This window comes from Schistocerca serialis, chromosome 8 (assembly GCF_023864345.2).
Source record: "Schistocerca serialis cubense isolate TAMUIC-IGC-003099 chromosome 8, iqSchSeri2.2, whole genome shotgun sequence".
NCBI lineage: Eukaryota > Metazoa > Arthropoda > Insecta > Orthoptera > Acrididae > Schistocerca > Schistocerca serialis.
Window position 1 is genome coordinate 535,599,045 of NC_064645.1, and position 14,598 is coordinate 535,613,642.

The following is a 14,598-nucleotide window of genomic DNA, read 5'->3' on the forward strand; positions in this document are numbered from 1 at the left end:
TTTCTTCTCCTACTTCTTCTTCTTCTTCTGCTCTTCTGCCCTCATCCATAGTTTGTGAGAACCTATTCAGGCTTTCAGTTACTGGTTCTGCACTTTTCTGAGAGACATTCTCATTACAACTGTCCTAATTTTAGCAGTCGTAATTTCCATCAAATAGCCTTTCCACTTTGCCACTGACATGATGTCATACACTAAACCGTTTTTCAAGTCAGTATATGACTTATATGCCAACGGCCTTGCCGCAGTGGTAACACCGGTTCCCGTCAGATCACCGAAGTTAAGAGCTGTCGGGCTGGGCTAGCACTTGGATGGGTGACCACCTGGTCTGCCGAGCGCTGTTGGCAAGCGGGGTGCACTCAGGCCTTATGAGGCAAATTGAGGAGCTACTTGATTGAGAAGTAGCAGCTCCGGTCTCGTAAACTGACATACGACCGGGAGAGTGGTGTGCTGACCACATGCCCCTCCATATCCGCATCCAGTGACGCCTATGGGCGAGGGATGACACGGCGGCCGGTCGGTACCGTTGGGCCTTCCAAGGCCTGTTCGGGAGGAGTTTAGTTTTTTATATGACTTATATATGCTCTGAAGCTGTTGGTGATGATGGTGTGAAACTCCCATATCTATTGCTTGGATAAATCTCAGCACATCCGTTAGTCTTCCTTGACATTTTCAATTCCATCATTCAGTGTCTCACTTTTTCTAACTACTTTCTTGATAAGACTTTCCAGCCCCATTATCTTCATGTTGATTATCTTGACTTTTTTTATCAATTTATAGACATATGAGTTTCGCAGCTTAGAACGAATACGTGATGCACGTGCGAATTTATCCATCGTCTACTGTACACTGATACGGTTGTTTATTAGTACACTACTTTTTAAACAGTATCTCCTGTAAATTTCGTCTTTAACCTTGTTTCACCAATCACCAGAAATCCATATCGCGTCTGACTCCAACAATCCCCACTAACAAATTCACTGAATATCATGTCGGTACCTACATACATTGGTAAATAAGTTTTAAGTTAATATTATCCTGTTTTAGTGTGGTGATAAGATTTACGTTATCCATTAACAACTGCTCTGGGATCCTGGAATACCTCTGTCTTAAATACACTCCTGGAAATGGAAAAAAGAACACATTGACACCGGTGTGTCAGACCCACCATACTTGCTCCGGATACTGCGAGAGGGCTGTACAAACAATGATCACACGCACGGCACAGCGGACACACCAGGAACCGCGGTGTTGGCCGTCGAATGGCGCTAGCTGCGCAGCATTTGTGCACCGCCGCCGTCAGTGTCAGCCAGTTTGCCGTGGCATACGGAGCTCCATCGCAGTCTTTAACACTGGTAGCATGCCGCGACAGCGTGGACGTGAACCGTATGTGCAGTTGACGGACTTTGAGCGAGGGCGTATAGTGGGCATGCGGGAGGCCGGGTGGACGTACCGCCGAATTCCTCAACATGTGGGGCGTGAGGTCTCCACAGTACATCGATGTTGTCGCCAGTGGTCGGCGGAAGGTGCACGTGCCCGTCGACCTGGGACCGGACCGCAGCGACGCGCAGATGCACGCCAAGACTGTAGGATCCTACGCAGTGCCGTAGGGGACCGCACCGCCACTTCCCAGCAAATTAGGGACACTGTTGCTCCTGGGGTATCGGCGAGGACCATTCGCAACCGTCTCCATGAAGCTGGGCAACGGTCCCGCACACCGTTAGGCCGTCTTCCGCTCACGCCCCAACATCGTGCAGCCCGCCTCCAGTGGTGTCGCGACAGGCGTGAATGGAGGGACGAATGGAGACGTGTCGTCTTCAGCGATGAGAGTCGCTTCTGCCTTGGTGCCAATGATGGTCGTATGCGTGTTTGGCGCCGTGCAGGTGAGCGCCACAATCAGGACTGCATACGACCGAGGCACACAGGGCCAACACCCGGCATCATGGTGTGGGGAGCGATCTCCTACACTGGCCGTACACCACTGGTGATCGTCGAGGGGACACTGAATAGTGCACGGTACATCCAAACCGTCATCGAACCCATCGTTCTACCATTCCTAGACCGGCAAGGGAACTTTCTGTTCCAACAGGACAATGCACGTCCGCATGTATCCCGTGCCACCCAACGTGCTCTAGAAGGTGTAAGTCAACTACCCTGGCCAGCAAGATCTCCGGATCTGTCCCCCATTGAGCATGTTTGGGACTGGATGAAGCGTCGTCTCACGCGGTCTGCACGTCCAGCACGAACGCTGGTCCAACTGAGGCGCCAGGTGGAAATGGCATGGCAAGCCGTTCCACAGGACTACATCCAGCATCTCTACGATCGTCTCCATGGGAGAATAGCAGCCTGCATTGCTGCGAAAGGTGGATATACACTGTACTACTGCCGACATTGTGCATGCTCTGTTGCCTGTGTCTATGTGCCTGTGGTTCTGTCAGTGTGATCATGTGATGTATCTGACCCCAGGAATGTGTCAATAAAGTTTCCCCTTCCTGGGACAATGAATTCACGGTGTTCTTATTTCAATTTCCTGGAGTGTACATATCATCAGTTTTCATATGACAACCAAAACAAAAATATTTACCTGTTTGATCCTGGTCTCCCCCTACGACGTTATGAAATATCAACATACTTCTTTAAAAGGACATCATATTCGCGCCGTTGGCTGCAGAAATTATTTATTTCACTATTGCAGTTTCGGTCTTTTCGGCCATTTTCAAGTGATACTGCAAAATATTTTGCTTCAGCGCACGCCAGACTTTAAAATCTTCCGACATGTATACCCATCATCAAAAATTGGTCTTTCCACTGTAGAAATACAGTAACATCACACGAGTCTGAACATCTGTATGTCGTGAAATAATGTAAAATTTTAACTGAAAGAGGCAACAGAGAGAAGAATATAAATAAGAAGGGAAGATAGACATTTAAAAATTGTTACTTTTCACAGCTCGTGTTTAATGAAATCTGATGATGATCATTAAGTGAGTGAAATTGGTAATCATTTATGTCCATTTACAACTTCACTGAAACAACTGTTTTAAAGATGTTTTAATTATTATTCACATACGAGTATGTGGAGGAGTTGACAGGTACTATACAGCTTTTAAGTAATCTTAAGTAATTTCAGTGGGTAGTCCCTCCAGTTTACGAGGGTTGGAACTTTAATAGTGTCATCTATTTATTTACAGCTCGTAAAAAATAGATACATGTTTCAAAGTTTAACTGACCTTCCGAGTAGTCACCAGCATTGTGTACAAACCGTTGCCAGCGATATGGAAGTCTTAGGATACCCTTAGCAGTGCCAGTTTGTTGACAGTTCCAGCGGCACGATCTATTGCCCGACGAATTTGTTTTTTCAAATGGCTCTGAGCACTATGGGACTCAACTGCAGTGGTCATCAGTCCCCTAGAACTTAGAACTACTTAAACCTAACTAACCTAAGGACATCACACACATCCATGCCCGAGGCAGGATTCGAACCTGCGACCGTAGCAGTTGCACGGTTCCGGACTGCGCGCCTAGAACCGCGAGACCACTGCGGCCGGCCGGACGAATTTGTGGCAGTTCTAAAGCGAATGCCTTCAGTTTAGAAATTGAGTTGAACTCACCAGGGATTAAGTCAGGGGAGTGCAGTAGGTAGTGTAGCACTAGCAGCCCCATCAGTCAAACAAATCAGTAACAGCTTGCACTGTACGTGCTTGAGCATTGTCCTGCAAAATGATCGTCAGGTCCTGCAGAAAGTGTCATCACTTCTGTCTCTTCTGTCTCTATGCTGTTCATTTTTGGAACACAGCCTACGACCAGCTTAGAGACAGAAGTGATGACACTTTCTGCAGGACCTGACCATCATTTTGCAGGACAATGCTCAAGCACGTACAGTGCAAGCTGTTACTGATTTGTTTGACTGATAGGGCTGCTAAGTGCTATACCACCTATTGCACTTCCTGACTTAAGCCCTCGTGAGTTCAACTCGATTTCTTAACTGAAGGAAACAATTGACGGCATTCGCTTCAGAACTGCTACAAATCTGTCGGGCAATAGACCACGCCGCTCGAACTGTCAACACAACTGGCACGGCTAAGAGTATCCTACGACTTCCACATCGCTGTCAACGGGCTATACACAATGCTGGTGAATACTTTGAAGGTCAGTAAAACTCTGAAACACGTATCTACTTTGTACGAGCTGTAAGTAAATAGTTGCCACTATTAAAGTTCCAACCAGGGTATTTTTGCATTAGATTTCGATGCCTCGTAAATCCGAAAGCTAGCCGACTGTTTAATGGAGTCTTTTCCATTTCACAATCGGTGTGGAAGGTGCGCTACTGCCAATCCAGTCTCCTTTGCGGTCTCGGCTTTGGAAACAAAGTCAAGCTGATGATCTACTAAAAGTTTTTGCCTCCATTCTTGTCCTAGAATCGAGCCGTTTCCTTTTTCTGTGAAACGTCAAGTCTTTAACTCCTGGGCACGCAGTAGATTATTTGCATGCTCTCCTTTGCATGACACTGAGGTAACTCTAGTCATTTCATTCAAGATGCCAAATTTCCATTCGTTACGTACTGCGCCATAGGTAGGAGTGTCCTGAAGCTGTAGCCTCCCTTCTGCCATCAAGAACTCAGAAAGTGGACGTTACAGTAGAGCAAGGTCCGGTGTGCCGATAGGTACGCACTGTAGTGTGGCTTTTGGCGTGTACGTGGAGAAGCGGAACTCTGAGCGAGCAACGGATAAGGGGTTAAACGGAATTTTATTGAAGACCCGCCGTCGATATATCGATCGCGATTCCCGTCACGTAGGAAAAGTGAATGAAAGTTGTCAGTGGGCCAGGAGCCACATGAGCAACAGGTGCTGGTTCCTGAGCCGCTCGTTAAATCGGATACGACACTCGAGAGCACACAGACAGTAAGGCTCAAGAGCCACTCAGTGGCACCGGCTCTGCTCCTGTCTTTTAGGGCGGCCTGGTGACCACGTGCCAGCTAAGGCATTCCTGTGACAGCCAGACGTCACCTCTGGATTGACGACGTACAACTTCTGTCACACCACGAATCCTACGTAAGTGCTAATAATCTTGCTATTTTGATGGGTAAAATAACAAGTAATTTAGACAGACTTTGCTGTCATCTTCAGGGCTTCAAAAAAAATTTTTTTATAAAATGTGTTTGTTTTGAGTAGGAACCTCAAGCCAAATAGTCATCTCAGTTGGTAAAATGTAGCACAGTATACAAAGGTTTGTCATAAATTAAACATTTAAAATCAAAAAGCACCTTATGCACATAGGTATGTCCATACATTTAGCGCTCATCGACTATTGTTACGTGAGCGCTACGTATGTGTACATGGCTATATTTATGCGATCTTGGCTTCAGAAAGTTTTTACCATACAAAACAGATCGCTCATACTGATTTCTCAATATGAGAAAGTTAAGTCATCTTGCTGGTGTTGGAAGCTCATATTGTCGTTTTTTCCGGTTTGCGATTTAAATTAGGGTGTTCCTACAAAACACAATGTGTTTATTTTTTATTTACCCAAACATGTTTTGACACGTATGTGAGATCTTCTATGGATCTCTATTTACTTCCGTAAAATATCATACAAAGCTCGTGCTTGTTTTTCTGTTTTAGACCTGAAAACTATAGCGTATGCATTTTATTTACTTTGTTTCGATTACTCATCTGGAACTGCATTACTTCTGAAAGTTGACTGCAACAGGTCAGCTTGTTTATACGCCTTTTATCGTTTGACAGCAAGTACGCCGCAAAGTAGTCCGAGGAAGGTGCTTAAAAGAGATGTTAATTTTGAAAATTCTTTCGTGAGTAGTGGTTGTGCATGTTCCGTACTTGCGTTTTTCGTCAAGTTGTGCGTCTTTGGGGTGTTTTCTTTTTCTGCTGTAATTTTATACACTGTTTTCCACACCTTCTCATACTTTACTTTCGCCTGTTTTCATGCAGTTTTTACACAATACCGAGAACTGAAAAATATGACAACATAAGTGTTTTCTTAAATCTCGTTTTTGTGTAAAACGCGTATGAAAACGCGTAACCGAGAGAGGTGACGCAGTGGTTAGCACACTGGACTCGGATTGGGGAGGACGACGGTCCAAACCCGCATACTGATTCAGGTTTTCTGTGATTTCCCTAAATCGCTTCAGGCAAATGTCGGGATGATTTCTCCATTCTTCGCTAATCCGATAGGACCGATGATCTCGCTGTTTGGTCCCCTCCCCCAAACTGGTATTAATTATATATAAGTGCTGCTTAACCTTCTCCATCCACAAACGCTCCACTCCAGGTTTTTGGACACTGAAACAAAGCAAATCATCCAAACGGTAGGTACACCATCAGCTTCGAAGTGAATATTATAACCGTCATTTTTCGACGTATTCATCGATCTTTCCTAAAATATTCTCGGGTTTCACTTGAAAGAAGGGGCTCAAAACTACGCGGCGAGTGCCAGAAGATTCCATACGTATAGACAAGAATTTTGTACATTCATTGACTCTCTTCACAATTGAAACTGTCAACTCCTGATACTTACTTGCTTGCAGAAATACAGCAACCAGCCCCTTTTTAACAGCTTTATATACGGGGTGTTCGAAAAAAAGTGTTGAATACTTTGAGAGGTGGTAGTACTCATCGAAAAGTGAAAAATAAGTCCAATAAACATGAGTCTGGAAATGTATACTTTCTGAGATAACTCCAATAAACATTGCTTCGGAAATGCACACTTTCTGCGATAAACACGTACTTACAGGAGGTGTTCAACGTGGCGTCTATTCGTGACAATGCACCCCTCTGCCCTCCGGCGTAAGGAATGATGCACCGTTTGAAGTATACCCAGTTGTTGTATCTGCTGTCACGCACTTAAGACACGACCCTTTAGAGTCCGCACATCGTTGATCGGCGTGGGGTATACCAGCTCCTTCAAGTGTCCCCATAACCAAACGTTTGGGGAATTGAGGTCTGGGGAACGAGAAGGCCAAAAACTGCCTCCCCCCCGCCGCCCACGACCAACCCAGTGGCCTAGAATTGTCTGCATCAGATGTTTGCGCACATTGCGACGAAAGTGTGTCAGTGAGCTATCATGCATGAACCACATCTGTAACAGTTGCTGCATTGGCATCAGCAAGGTAGGGAACACGTTAGTCTGAAAGTCCAGATAACGCGCCTCATTTAACTGTTGTCGTAGCACGTATGGCCCTATTAATCTATCGCCAAGTACACCTGTCGATATGTTGACTGAGAATTCACAACTCCATCTCTCGTGAACGCTGCGTCATGGGTAAATGAAATCTTGGATGTGAACAGTGGATCTGCGGTACACTTCTGCAACAGCCATTGACAGAACCGTTGTCTGCTATGACGATCCCGTGGCCTTAGGGCCTGAGTACGCTGTAGATGATATGGGTACAGGAATTGATCATGAAGTACGTACAAACAGAGCAATAACTGTAAACACATTAGTGAATCCGCATTTGGAAGAAGGTAAAACACCACGGTACGTACCCAGGATTGACAGTACTGTACAAGGCAGACGAACACGACGAAAACTAACGTAGCCTGCAACATGACTCGGACGACACAACTGACTGCATACCACATAGCAGCAGGTAGAGTATTGTGAGTAAGACGTCATAATACCCTGCCGATACACTTGACGGAGCGCCAATGCAATGACTGTGCTAATATCCGCGACCAAGAGCCGCGCAGCCCTTCCTATGAACACGTGTTTATCTTGGAAAGTACACGTTTCCGGGCCCATGTTTATTGGACTTATTTTTCGTGTCTCGATGAGTACTACCACCTGTCAAAGTATTCGACACATTTTTTTAAGACGCTGTGTATACCAAAATACGTTTCGAGTTTTTGTCCATCATTCGGTATAATACATTTATATCTTTATCAACACTACGTTTTTGGTGTCTGAAAAAAAATTTTGAGTCGTAAAGAGATAAGTGTCAAGTTTTAAGGTCGACAATTTTAACTCTATAAACACAAATGAAACTATATATAGTTTCTAAATGTACGTAGGGACTTCATAAAATAAGACCACAGCTCAGAAACATTAGCGCTGCAACTGGGAACTTTCCCTAAAGATGAAGTATGCGGGACAGTACGATTAGAGTGGGCAAAACGTCTAAACTGCAAACCAATTACAACGCCCCATCAAGCCATAGTGACATGGTTCCAACAATTTGACCAAGGCTGAGAAGTCGTAGAAGGAAGTAATATCATGCATCATGCGATTTCCATTTTGTCGGCAAGATGAGAGAACATTTTTAGGAAAGTGATTCTTCAGCGATGACGAATTTGACATAGCATTTCTCCAGTGGTTCTGTGACCATGAAGCGGATTTCTAACGTCAAAGATTTGAACGATTTGTTGCAAGGTTCCGACTGTTGTTTAAAGATACTTCGTGACTGTGATGAAAACGTACGTCACGTACCTCTGTCACTTCGAAGTATAGTGCTGCATTCATTAACAATGTGTTACTTACTTTTTGGCGCCCCCTCTTAGGTGCATATTTTTTGTATAATCGTACGGTGCATACCGCGCTACATAAGTGCACTAGTGAAGCTAAAAATGAGTATGCGATGCACATAAATGCGAAAGAAGAAGTTATAAGTTGCAGAATAGAAGTAAATGCACCAATTACTTAATCGTAAATACATAACGTGAGAAAAACGTGGTTGCTACAATGTGTATTATTTTATACATGGAAGCTGTAGCGTTTAAAATACAGACAACAAAAACGTAGTATTGATGATGATGGACAAATGCTCGAAACGTATCTCGGCATAAATAAAACTGTGTAAAAAGAGGAGCCGGCCGGAGTGGCCCAGTGGTTCTAGGCGCTTCAATCTGGAACCGCGCGACCGCTACGATTGCAGGTTCGAATCCTGCCTCGGGCATGGATGTGTGTGATGTCCTTAGGTTGGTTAGGTTTAAGTAGTTCTAAGTTCTAGGGGACTGATGACCCCAGAAGTTAGGTCCCATAGTGCTCAGAGCCATTTGAACCATTTTTTTAAAAAGTGGATGCTTGATGAGTTCTACAAGTAGTTCAGTCCACAGCCCTCGAGGTACAACCATAACTATCACAGGCTAATCAACCGTAATACTGTGTCTGCACTGAGATTAATTCTAGAACATGTACAACACAGAGGTCGAACAAAGATATCTTAGCAAGAAAAATTACTTGCAGCAATGGTCTGGCAACAGTCGTTAAAGAATGATATAAAAGCGGTAGAAGAGGTTCGAAACAGAACAAAAGGAAAATCGTCAGTGAAAATACTTGCCAACACATTTGAGAATACAGACGCCCAGGAACTATACTCAAGAAACGATCAAAGGAGGGGTTTGGTAAGCTACCTGCTTTGTGCATCCGACTACCATTGTTTTATGGCTCTCCACTATTATAGATCTGGACGCACAATCGAAGATATTGTACGTTTGTTATTCAATCACAAATTTATCGTCAATAGTGTGATCGACCAGTACTGGGTCTTTCTGCTTATTTATCCGCAATATGCTACATTTTTTTTTCATGTCGAGGGGCAATTACCAGGGTCAATTACAGGGAATCAACTAAGACCAAATCCTACAAAAACCTCAGTCTGTTTTACCCATCTAGAATACACAGAAGCACGGCATGATATGGTCAGGGGCCAAGCTATAACGTGGTAGTCCTTAATACCTAAGACTAATACCTGACAATATCTTACAATAACACCTACTGTGTGACTACTAAGTGATAATCTCTACCAGAATCTGATTCGAAAACTGGTAGGTTTTAGCAATTCTATACGTTTCCTCTCTGTCTCTAAAGCACTGCGCTCAAATATTGCCTTAATGATGTCTATTTTTAATTACCGTAGAATTAGCAATACCGGACTCTGTTAAGATTTTCGTTGTCGTCGGTTTTTCATCCGTTGCCTTTATGGAATTCCAATCGTCATTTTAACCAAAGTAGAGGTTTCTTTCCGTCTCTATACCTCCTCCATTGCGCGTAGAAAATCTGCGGCATCTGTATTTAAGAAACTAAATTACGAAACGATTTTGACATAAAATTCACTTTTTTTCTTAAACATTCATCACCCAATTCGAAAACTGACTGAAATGTTTTGACAGTGACAGCATCCAAAGATAAGCAGTAACACAGCAACAGCAGCTCTAATTGTGTAAGACTGCAGGCTTTCCACATACTTGTCATTGAAAGTATTAAGCATCATGTTCGATTTCTTCTACCCAATCGACGTTTCGACCCCTCCGCTAGGATGTTTTTCAGAATCTTGTAGTATTCACGGTTAGGTGAATGCTGTCGAAGACCAGTGTCGTGTTCACTTATAAGAGGAAGTTTTCCATCGCTTATGCTGAAGAAGTGAGGTCATGTGTATAAAGATATTACTGTCTTGGAACGTCCTGGACGTTGTTTGTATTCCTCGCGCAGCGGCAGTGAATTCCTTCATGGCTGGATGCCGGAAGCCTATAGCCGTCTTCCCTATTGAAGTTATATTCGTTCTTGGGAAGTTTCAGTCGCTTCTCGGGCTTTTCTTTCATAAATGCTGGTTTCCTTGGGCAGCACACATCAGTGGAAATCGATGTTTTGGCCACATTTCTCCTGATGTTCCGCTACCGCAGGTTTCACACTATGTTTTAAGCGCCTGTGGCGTTCGTGTTCGTTAATAGGTTGTCATTCCCGTTTCGCCTATATACACTGTGCCACATCCACACGTCATTTCATAGACCCTCGCAGCCTGGAGGTAATCAGGTGCGTCCCTTTTGCGTCTGAAAAAGTTTGGTATTTTGCTCTGACTGAAAAATGTGGTCCGTATACCCTTTCCAGTAGAATTCTGTTGATGAGGTCAGTAACTTCGAACACGAACGGTAACCTAACACAGTGAGAAGTCAGTTCCACGTACTCCCTACTACCATAGTTAAAATTTCGTTACGAAGACCTGTCTGTAGACGAACCATAGAAGCCGTTGCTCTTCGTAGTCTTCTTTGAGAAATCTAACTCCGATTCCAAGATGAAGGTGTTCACTTTGTTCCGTGTAACAAAAGTGAAGTAATCCAGTAAAACTGGTGACAGCGCGACTGCGGAATAACTACTATTTGTTCGTTCGAGGATATTCATCCCCCTTGTAAATTGTGTGATCATTGCCACAACATATTTCGAGACAACATTACCCAATTTTCAAGTGCTAAAAACAATAAAATCAGGTAAAACAATCCAACTTATATCGACGGACATATAAAGATTACAGAAGTCCTGAGCAAAAACCTCCCTCAGAAATCTTTTTACGTCATTAGGCGGGGCAACAACTAAAAAACACGCTGCACCCGTACATTGTTAACTCACGACCGTAAAACATAAAACATCACAGCCGCACGGAGTGGCCGCGCGGTTTGAGACGTCATGCCAAGGACTGAGCGGCCTCTCCCGCAGGAGGTTCGAGTCCTCCCTCGGGCATGGGAGTGTGTGTGTGTGTGTGTGTGTGTGTGTGTGTGTGTGTGTGTGTGTGTTGTTCTTAGCAGAAGTTAGTTTAAGTAGTGTGCAAGTCTAGGGACCGATGACCTCAGGAGTTTGGTCCCATAGGAAATCACGCACATCTGAACATTTTAAAACATCGCAAGGCGGTGCACCCACCGTTCCCGTGGTACATTGCCGACTGAAAGCCACTACCGTCACCTACCAACGATGATATTTACTTAAAGCCTAATTCTTACCACCAGCATTAAATCTTTGAGAAATGCCTGTCTGGTCCTAACCCATTCTAACTTAAAACTATATTTAAGCTCAAATATCAACGGAAATAGATGGGCAAATTCAACGTCCCTAAGTAAAAAATGTTGGTGCCTGCTCCTTAAGGAGGATATCGGCAAAGCGTGCCAATGCCCTTTAGATACTTCCGTCCTCTAATTTAAAACGCCTGCGCACGCCTCTTTCAAGGCACAATAAATCTCTACCTCTTCTATATTAGACAGCTACCATACTTTTTCTTCAAAGTGTAACACCCTCATCTCTTCCGTTATACCCCCAACGAGTTCTCCTCATTCTTGGGATGCTTTCCTACAGCTTACGAACCGTTCTCTCTATTATTATGCTCTTAAATGCTGTTGTGGTCTTCAGCCCAGAGACTGGTTTGATGCAGCTCTCCATGCTACCCTATCCTGTGCAAGCTTCTTCATCTCGAAGCACGTACTGCAACCTACATCCTTCTGAATCTGTTCAGTGTATTCATCTGTTGGTCTCCCTCTACAATTTTCAACCTCCATGCTGGCCTCCAATACTAAATTGGTGATCCATTGATGCCTCAGAACATGTTCTACCAACCGATCCCTTCTTCTAGTCAAGTTGTGCCGCAAATTCTCTTCTTCCCAACTCTGTTCAGTACCTCCTCATTAGTTACGTGGTCTATCCATCTAATCTTCAGCATTCTTCTGTAGCACCACATTTCCAAAGTCTCTGTTCTCTTCTTGTCTAAACTATTTATCATCCATGTTTTACTTCCATATATGGCACCACTCCATACAAATACTTTCAGAAAAGACTTCCTGACACTTAAATCTATACCCGATGATTAAAACATTTCTCTTCTTCAGAAACGCTTTCCTTGCCATCACCAATCTACATTTTATATCCTCTCTACTTCGACCATCATCAGTTACTTTGCTCCCCAAATAGCAAAACTCACCTACTACTTCAAGTGTCTCATTTCCTAATCTAATTCCCTCAGCATCACCTGATTTGATTCGACTACATCCCATTATCCTCGTTTTGCTTTTGTTGATGTTTATCTAATATCCTCTTTTCCAGACACTGTACATTTCGTTCAGCTGCTCTTCCAGGTCCTTTGCTGTGTCTGACAGAATTACAATGTCTTCGGCAAACCTCAAAGTTTTTATTTCTCCTCCGTGGATTTTAATTCCTACTCCGAATTTTTATTTAGTTTCCTTTACTGCTTCCTCAGTATACAGATTGAATAATATCGTGGATAGGCTACAACCCTGTCTCACTCCCTTCCCAACAACTGTTTTCCTTTCCTTTCATGCCCCTCGACTCTTATGACTGCCATCTGGTTTTTGTATAAATTGTAAATAGCCCCTGACACCTTCAGAATCTGAAAGAGAGTATTCCAGCCTACTTTGTCAAAAGCAGGTTTGCCTTTCATTAATCTATCTTCTAAGATAAGTCGTCTCATACATCTTGCTCGCCAGTATTAGTAGATCTAATGGAATGTTGTCTACTCCCGGGGCCTCATTTCGACTCAGCTCTTTCAGTGTTCTGTCAAACTTGTCACGCAGTATCGTATCTCCAATTTCATTTTCATCTACGTCATCTTCTTCCTCCAGTACATCACCCTTGTATAGACCCTCTATACACTCATTCCATCTTTCTGTTTTTCCTTCTTCGCTTAGGACTGGTTTTCAATCTGAGCTCTTTTCTCGAAAGATCCCTCTAATTTTCCTGTAGGCCCTATCTATCTTACTCCCAGTGATATACGCCTCTAAATCCTTAGATTTGTCCTCTAGCCATCTCTGCTTAGCCATGTTGCACTTTCAGTCGATCTCATTTTTGAGACGTTTTTATTCCTTCTTGCCTGCTTCATTTCCTGCATTTTTATATTTTCTCCTTTCATCGATTAAATTCAGTATCTCTTCTTTACCCAAGGATTTCTACTAGAACTCGTCTTTTTACCGACTTGACCCTCTGCTGCCTTCGCTATTTTTCATCTCTCAAAGCTACCCATTCTTCTTCTACTGTATTTCTTTTTCCCCGTTCTTGTCAGTCGTTCCCTAATGTTCTCTCTGAAACTCTCTACAACCTCTGCTTCTTTCAGCTTACTCAGGTCTCATCTCCTTAAATTCCTACCTTTTTGCAGTTTCTTCAGTGTTAGTCTACAGTTCACATCTGCCCCTGGAAATGTCTTACAGTTTAAAACCTGGTTCCTAAATCTCTGTCTTACCATTACATAACCTATCTGAAACCTTCCAGCGTCTCCAGGCCCCTTCCATGTATACAACCTTCTTCCATGATTCTTAAGCCAAGTGTTAGCTATGATTAAGCTATGCTCTGTGCAAAATTCTACCAGGCGGCTTCCTCTTTCTTTCCTTACGCCCTTTCCATATTCACCTATTGCTTTTTCTTCTCTTCCTTCTCCCACAATTGAATTCCAGTCCCCCACGACTAATAAATTTTCGTCTCGCCACACTATCTGAATGATTTCTTTTATCTCATCATACATTTCTTCAATCTCTTCGTCATCTGCGGTAGGCGTGGGCTTCGTATCTATCTTGTCTACAATAATGCCTTCACTATGCTAGTCGTAGTAGCTTACCCGCCCTCCTATTTTTTAATTCATTACTAAACCTATTCCTGCGTTACTCCTATTCGATTTTGTATTTATAACCCTGTATTCCCCCCCCCCTCCCCCCCCCCCCCCCCCATGAACCATGGACCTTGCCGTTGGTGGGGAGGCTTGCGTGCCTCAGCGATACAGATAGCCGTACCGTATGTGCAACCACAACGGAGGGGTATCTGTTGAGAGGCCAGACAAACGCGTGGTTCCTGAAGAGGGGCAGCAGCCTTTTCAGTAGTTGCAAG

The 14,598-nt window shown here is 43.8% G+C and overlaps 1 pseudogene; it reads left to right on the forward strand.

The window, feature by feature from the left end:
* The first annotated feature begins 226 nt into the window (after positions 1–226).
* LOC126417924 (5S ribosomal RNA) lies at positions 227–344 on the forward strand (annotated as a pseudogene).
* The last annotated feature ends 14,254 nt before the right edge of the window (positions 345–14,598 follow it).